Consider the following 7,863-nt stretch of genomic DNA (forward strand, 5'->3'; position numbering starts at 1 on the left):
TGTCCCGCAGCGCTTGCTGGGGAGGGCTGGGAAGCACTGGCTGCTGTACCGGCAAGGGACAGCCCTGGGAGCCAGCCAGCCCCGTCCGCGAGCGCAGCTCCTCCGGGCTCCCACTCCCGCTGGCCATGCTCAGAGCCTGGCGGCAGAGCCTGGCTCATTTCTCATCCACTGCCTGCTCTTCTCCGTGGTTTTAGACCCAGCGTGGCACAGAAGTGTGCTGGATGAGGCCAGGAGGTCTCCAGCCCCGCTCTGCAGCCCCCATGCCGGGTTGGTCCTCTCCTCCCTGCATCCATGGTCACCCTCGCTTGGAGATGCCGGTCTGTGTCCCTGCTCCGCCTGACCTGGGATACCTGTGATGAACAATCTCCTGCGGTCCGTGGTCCCCTCCACGGGCCTCCATGCAGGAGGTATCGCTGGCCACCTGGATGTGAGTTTCTCGAAGATCTCCTGTATTTTCTTCTCTCCATCTGCAGCTGCTTTCATTGCAGCTCCCGCCCTGGGGCTGGGCACGGAGAAGTGCTGCGTGGCGCTGGCATTGCCTGGGGTGGTGGCATGCGAGGCATTCGCCTGGCATGCCGTGGGCCACGTGCAGCCTCACCTGGCTGGCACGGTGCCAGGCATGTCTCCAAAACCTGAACAGCCCGTGCCCCCCCGGGCAAACACGGAGCTCGCAGCAGCGGCGAAGCCCACGAGGCCAGGGCGAAGCTCACGGCTCTGCCCGCGCCACCACGGTGCCACGCAGTGGGATGGAGGCGATGCCCGTGGCCACCTGCTCCCTGGGCGAGAGGCAGAGCCCCCGTGGGTCCCCGCTCGCCCACCGCAGCCGGTGAGCGGGGCAAGGCAGGGCAGGCAGGGTGCTGGTGAACGATTAACTTGGCCCGGTGAGCACCGGGGTGGGAGCCTCTAAATCTGTCAGCTGCAGCTTTACAGCTGGAAATTCCCTCCCGGCTTGCCCAGAGCGGCACTCGGAGAGGGGAGGCACGCGGGGCTCCCAGGAGCTCCCAGCCACGCGCACGCGTGTGCAAATACAGCGCTGTGTGCGAGCAGGGCCGGGCGGCCGCCTGCGCAGGCGTCGGTGCATTCAAGCAGCTCGGTGGGTGTGCGCGTGTGCGCGTGTGAAGGTAACATGCCCACACGTGTCCACAGCGTTGTGCGTGCATGGGAGTTTGTGCACGCCCCCACGTTGGTGTGTGCGAGCCTCTCGTGTGGGCGAGTGAGTCTGCCCGCGTGGCTGCATGCGTGTCTAAGGAGACACTGCAAACTGTCACCATGCGTTTGCAGGTGACCCTGTCCCCTGGGTGTCTGTGGGGGCATGTTTGCTCACACGTGTCTTGGTGTGTTTGCACAGGTGTGCCAGGGACAGGGAGGACATGCGTGGGTGCAGGAGAGCCCTGCAGCAGGGCAGCACCAGGGACGCCAGGCCCGCTTGCTGGGCAACGGGGGAGCCGCTCTGCTAGACTGTGTGAGCGGAGCCCTTAGCATTAGAAACACTGGTGCATGTCTCAAGCCCTGGGCTGCTATCAGGGGGTTCAGCTCACGCAGGTCCCCTGGACCTCTGGGTCACCCTCGCTCCCTCCCTGAGCCACCCCAGGCTGAGGCCCCTGTGCTGGGGTGCTCTGAACTCCTCTGGGATTGAGCCAGGGGCTGGGAACCATGCTTCCTGGCTCAATCCCAGCTCTGGCCTTCAGGAGCTCCTTCCCCAGTGCCTGCCTCAGTTTCCCCACAGCGGGCAGCTCTCATGCTCCCGGCTGCACGGATGTGGCTTTGGAGGGCTGGGTCATGGATAAAACCTGGGGAGGCCAGGTCATCTGTGTGCACAAGGGGTGAGGACCTGTTCCCAAGCTGTCCCTTCCCTGCCACCGCCCCAGTCCCAGCTCCTGGAGGCTAGATGTCACAAGAGCCAAATGTGGCTGGAGGAAGGTAGAAAGCAGAGCCAGGCCAGGGCCAGGAAAGGTCCTGCCGCTCAGAGGGAGGTACCCTTGGCACCCCTCAAGCACCCTGCCCGACTACGGAGGGGGGAGGCTGATTCGGGGGGTGCCAACTCCTGCCACTGCCAACCCTGAGCCGGCAGATCCAGACCCTGTCCCTTTGCACCCTTGGGAGGCCCTGGCACAGCCCGGCGATGCCATCTGCCAGGCAGGGACGAGGCCCAGTGCGGCAGGCTGGGGCAGGCTGGGCAGCCCCCCCCCCCAGCTCCTAGCTGCCCTCCAGCCCCCTGCGAGCCCTCCGGGACCCCTCCCACCTCTCTAGCAGACCCAGCTCGCCAGCCCCCTAGGAGCCCCCCAGCAGCGCCCCAGCCTCCCTCCCAGCCCCTTCACACCCCGAGGGGCCCCGCAGCCCCCCGGCAGCCGCCGCGCGGGGGTACCGGCCGCTGCGGTCCCGCCGGGCCAGGGCGCGACGCCCTCGGCGGCCGCCAGGGGGTGCCGCGGCATGGGCACGGCGGGGGGGCGCGGGGGGGTGAAGGGGGCGTCGAGAGGGTCTGTGTGTGGGGGGACACATGGGGGTGCATCAGGGGTGCGTGGGGGACCATGGGGGTGCATGGAGGACCATGCCCCCATGGGTGCATAGGTGGACCATGGAGCTGCATCGAGGTGCATTTGGCGGGGGGGGAGCATGGATGTGTGCGTGTGGGAGGCCATGGGGCTATGCATGGGGTGTACATGGAGGGCATACATGGGGCTTGGCCCGGGGGGGTGCCTGGGGGGTTGTGCATGGGGGCTGTGCCTCGTGCAGTTCATGGGGGCCCTTGGGGATGCATAGAGGTGTGTGCATGGCAGCACCATGGGGGGTGCATGGGGCCGTGCACGGGGGTAGTGCATGCGGGGTGATAGGAAGGTGTTTGGGGAGTCCATGGGGGTGTGCAGGGGGGTTATGTGTGCATGGGGTGTGTGCACCGGTGTGAACATATGTATAGGAGTGTGTGCATGGGTGTGTGTGTGCATGGAGGCAATTCATGCCAAAACACATGAGGAGCTGCTGGGGGCAGCACAAGGGACCGGGTGCCACAAAGCCTCCGGGATCCTGCAAAAGCATCAGAGGCCAATGAAGGCGTCAGTACTGAATGGCAGTGGAGGTGTCCCAGGTCCCCCACGCTGCTGGCCCTGCACTCTCGGGGGCAATGCTCAGGCGTGACCCGGCTCTTGGGGCTGGGGGGCGTGTGGTTGCGGCTGTGTGGGCGCCCTGAGTAGCCGGAGGTCGGGGGCTGTAGCTCTACATGCGTGTGTAGCCCAGATCCCTGGGCAGCTTACATTGCAAAACTTGGAGCATCTTCCCAAGGGAAAAAAGGAAGTTTATAGTATTTGGGTTAAAAAAAAATCCCAAACCTCTGAAACATTAATGGCTTTTTTTTTTTTTTTCCAAATGGGAAGAGCACAATTTTCCCTTCAACTGCCCAAGCTGAAAACAGCTGAACAGATTAATTCAATCAAACTTTTTTTTTTTTTTTTTTAAAAAAAGCCCTCTCTGGACTGAGACCAAAAATAGACTGTTTTAGCCAGAAAAAGAAGCTTTTTAGGAAAGTTTAGAGAAACACAGATAGGCCTGCAAGGGGGAGGCTGAGAAACCCAGATACCATCTCAATTGCAGGAAGGCTCAGCTGGCAGCACCCGGGACTTCAGACAGACCCGATCCTTGGGCTTGCGGCAGAGTGCCAGTGAGGGCCGTGCTGCCTCGGAGGGGGGCTGTGTGATGTGGGGCCATGCTGTCGCGGCGGGTGGGGGGCAGCCCTGGGCCCCTGGGTGGGCGAAGCCGTGCTGCCTTCCGGCAGGACCCTGCGCTCCTGGGGGAGGGCCTGCACCCAGCCCCGCGCCCCGCACGGGGATGCAACGCACTCTGCCTTGTTATTCCTGGCTGCGGAGCAAGGTTGCAGGCAGCTGCAGGGTGACGCCGGGCTGGTGGAGCTGGGTCGTGGCCAGGGCTGCGGGCTCCCTCCCCAGCTCCGCTGAAGGGCTCCGGGCGGTGAAGCCCAACAGTCCTTCCCCCTCCCTGCTCCAGGCTTCGCTGCTCCCTCCGGAGCTGTCCTCCTCTGTCCCTGCTCTCTCTGGCTCCTGGACATCCATGAGGGGCCGGCTTGTCCCTCCTTGCTGCAGGTGACCCCGGGGTGCTCTGCCACCCGCCCCCACCCCGGCTGCTCCCAGGATGGCTCTGGTGCCCACCGGGGGCACGGCTGGCCCTGGTGGGGAGGATGAGCCTAAGAGGGCACGAGGAAGCTCTCCCTCGCCCTGTAATGAGAGCAGCGACAGGGCTCTTTTTGCAGTAAGGGGGCTATGACCCATCTGCCCCCAGAGGTGGGAGCTGCTGGAGAAGGTGCTGCTGAGATGGCCCCGTGCCCTGCTCACCCTGACGGGGACTGGCACCCCTCTGCCCATCCCGGGGACGCGCGTCCACCCTGCAGGGGAGACGCACCCGGAGACGTGCTTGGCCAGCCCCACGTCGGCCACCTCCCCGCCGCCCCAGCTGGCGGCTTGGCCCTGGGCTGGCCTCCCCGGGGCTGCCGTGGTGTGCCGAGGCTTGGGATCCCCCTCCCTCATCGTACCGTCCTCCCGCCCCGCTAGTCTCTGCAGTGCTGGGGAGGCGCCGTGCAGGGCAGCCCAGGGAGGTGTCAGAGGTGCCTGCACCAGCCCAGGCCTCGGGACAGCGCCCGCGACTCTCCCACCCTTGAAAATCAGCGGGGGGATGCAGGAGAAACTTGCCTGGGAATGCAGGAGCCAGGGAAGTGCAGCCCTGGGAGCCGGGGCAGCACAAAGGCCATGGGTCCCTTGCTACCGAGCATCGCTGGCTCCCTCTGTCCCCATGCGCCTGTGCCCCAGCCGTGCCCATGCCATGCTGCCCCGGGCGCTCTGCCCTCCCTGCCACGGTCATGATCCCAGCTCCTTGCTAAGCCCTTCCCCAGGGGTGATTCCTCTACATGTCAGGGTCCAGAGGGCTGCCCTCCATCCTCTCACCCCACATCCTGCTCAGCTCCATGACCCCATGGTTCCTCTCCCGGCTGTGATGGAGAGGTGGGAAATGCAGTGCCTCTGCTCCACGAGCTGCAGCTGCTCCCTGCCCGAACCAGGGCACAGTGTGGCCTTGACTGCCTCCCGCAGCCTGCTGGCACTGCAGCACCGGCCGATGGGTGCCGGGAGGAGAAGAGGAGCAGCTCCAGCACTGCCTCACCGCAGGGATGCTCCTGGCAGCATCCGGAGCCTGCTCCCCCGCCCCGATGCGAGGGGCAGCACGGCCGTGCGACAGCGCTGGGGCTGGGGCTGGGGCTGGCGTGCACCCACTGCCCCGGGCCCTGCCAGAGCCCCAGCCCAGGGCAGCCAGGAGGACAGGCCCGGCCGGCCGGGGTGGCTCTGTGGTTTGCACCTGACTCACAGCGAGCAAACTCGGGCAGGTCGCCGGGTGTGAGACACCGGGAGGGCAGAGGTGCTGGGGGCTCTGATGCTGCTGGGCTGTGCATCCTCACGCAGTGACTAACGCTGCCGCAGAAGCCAGGGTCGCCCTGCCGACCCCACCCCGAGCCCTGACTCACACAGCCGCTGCTCGGATCCCATGGACGCTGCCAGGCAGGGGCAGCGAGGAGAGCCTCGCCAGAGGATGACAAAGGCCGAGCGCGTGGTTGGCTAGGTGCGCTTCGAGTGAATCTCTTCTTCCTTCTCCTCCTGCCACTGGGCTTGCAGGGCCTACTGCAAACTGCCACGCAAATCCCAGCACCCTTCCCCACCAGCGCTGCCACTGTGGGCTCCTGGTGGAGGTGGTCCTGGGGCAAGTTGGGGTCCCCACGGCCCTTTGGTGCACAGGAGCTTGCTGGGCATGTCCCAGGGCTGGGGATGCCCGGATGGGAGTGAGGTGACCTCCAGAGAGGGCAGCCTGTACAGCCCTGCCGTCAGTCCTCCTGGGCACTGCCAGGCGTCCCTGCTCGACGTCGCCCATCACCCCGCAGGCTGGGTACCACAGCACACAGCCTACCGTGAGTGCTGTGCTGCAGTGTGGGCAGCCCAGAGAGGAGGGCGAAGGACTGACAGCACCGGTGGCCTCAAGGGGCTGGTCCCCGTGGGGCAGGGCTGGGTGTCTGTCCTGGTGCTTCTCCCTCCCTGTCCATCCTCCTGCTGCCCAAGCTCTGGAGTTCCCCAGGGCTTCCCCCCCTACGTCCCTTCTCCCCGCTCCATGTTAGCATAGCTGCCCTGTCCTCCTATGCCTAAATGCAGACTAGCCGGCCCTGGTGGCCCTGGGGACTGTCACGCCTCCGTGGCTGTGCCATGGCCTGGGCTGTAGCAGGCCGGTCTCTCCCACACTGCCCGCTGCTCCCCTCCATGGGCCAGCAGCTGCTCCCTGAGACCACGTGCGAGCAGCACAGAGACTGCAGTCCCTGTCCCCTCCCTGCTGACAGCAGAGAGACAAGATGGAGGTGACAAGAGACAAGGCAGCCCCACTATCCTGGGGGTGCATGGGGTGGACAAGATGGAAGCAGCCAGCAGGATCCCTGCTGGGGAGCAGAGGAGGTACGGGCAGGCTGGGAGCTGGGCAGGGGGATGTGGCGTGTAGGTGGAGGGGGATGGAGGGATGGAAGGATGGCTGCAGGTATAAAGGGATAGAAGGCTGGAGGACAGGAAGAAAAGGTGGAGGGATAGAGGAATGGATGTTCTCCCAGCCGCCTGCACAAAGCACATGTTCAGGTCCCTCTGAAGCAGCTCTGGAGAGGGAATTCCCTGGTCCTTAGCCTGGGCAGGGGAGTGCCAAGGGGTCTCCCCACAGAGCCCTGTGCCAGGGACCCACACAGGGACCCCCAGCACCTTCCCTGCCCTGCATTTGGGCAGGAGCATCCTTCATGCCAGCTCTGAGTTCACTTTCCACCTTGTGACTGGTCGCCTGGGGCTGGAGAGGGGTGCGAGGAGCGGGGCTTCCGCATGCCCCACGTTGGCTGACTGTGTGGGTCTAGCCTGAGCCCTGGCCGGGCACCACCAGCTGTGTCAGCACGCTGGAGTGGCAGACTCCGCTCCGTGGGAGAGGAAAGTCGTATTTGCTGTGTGGGAAAGGAGCTGGGAGAGAGGCTGGGGACTGGCAGGTCCCGTGGCCCCGTGTGTCTCAGCTGCAGCGCTGTGGCGCTAAGTCCACCTGGTGCTCACAGGTTTGGCTTTCGCCCTCACCCCTGGAGCTCCCATCAGGACCGCAGCATCCTCCTCCAGCCCTGCCTGCGTGCATTCCTGCTCAAAGGTGTCAGATCCTATTCCTTAGGCCCCCAGCAGTTGTCCACAATTCGTTAGACCACTACAGATGCTTATTCATGTGCTTTTGGTCTTTACTGGGGTGATGCACAGGAAAGGCTGAAGCAAAGGGCCCTCCCAGCCCTTTTCTGGCCCAGGGATGTTGCTACGACATGGGGAAACAAGGATGCCCCCACCTGTCCCTCCTGCAGGTGCTGAGACCGTGGGACAAGGCTCCCAGCCCACTCCCTAAGGCAGCAGGAGGGTGCGCGTGAGCCACCCGCTCTTAGAAGCAATTATGTCATGAAGGGCTGGAGGAGCATGAAAGCGTTTACCCCTGATTTGCCTTGGCATTTATTTATGTGCGAAACCCTAACGAACACACAAACATCTGATTTCCCGGAGCCCGGGTGCTGGGGTGCTCGGAGCTGCAGGAGCTTGCTTTCCGGGTGGGAAGGAGCCCAAAGGGAGTCCCGAGGGCACAGCCCCAGCCCGGCTCCCTGCCGCCGGGTGCAGGCCGAGGGCATGGCGGGCTACAGCAGGGGTGGGCAGCAGCGCTGGAGCTGGCCTCTGGCGCCCTGCCCATCCTCCCACTGGCCCTGCCACCTAAGCCCACTGCGGAGAGGTGCCGGGCGCGGGAGAGCAAATGGCACCCCCAAAAGCACCAAAGGGCCCT

Source organism: Dromaius novaehollandiae, chromosome 7, assembly GCF_036370855.1.
Source record: "Dromaius novaehollandiae isolate bDroNov1 chromosome 7, bDroNov1.hap1, whole genome shotgun sequence".
Lineage (NCBI taxonomy): Eukaryota > Metazoa > Chordata > Aves > Casuariiformes > Dromaiidae > Dromaius > Dromaius novaehollandiae.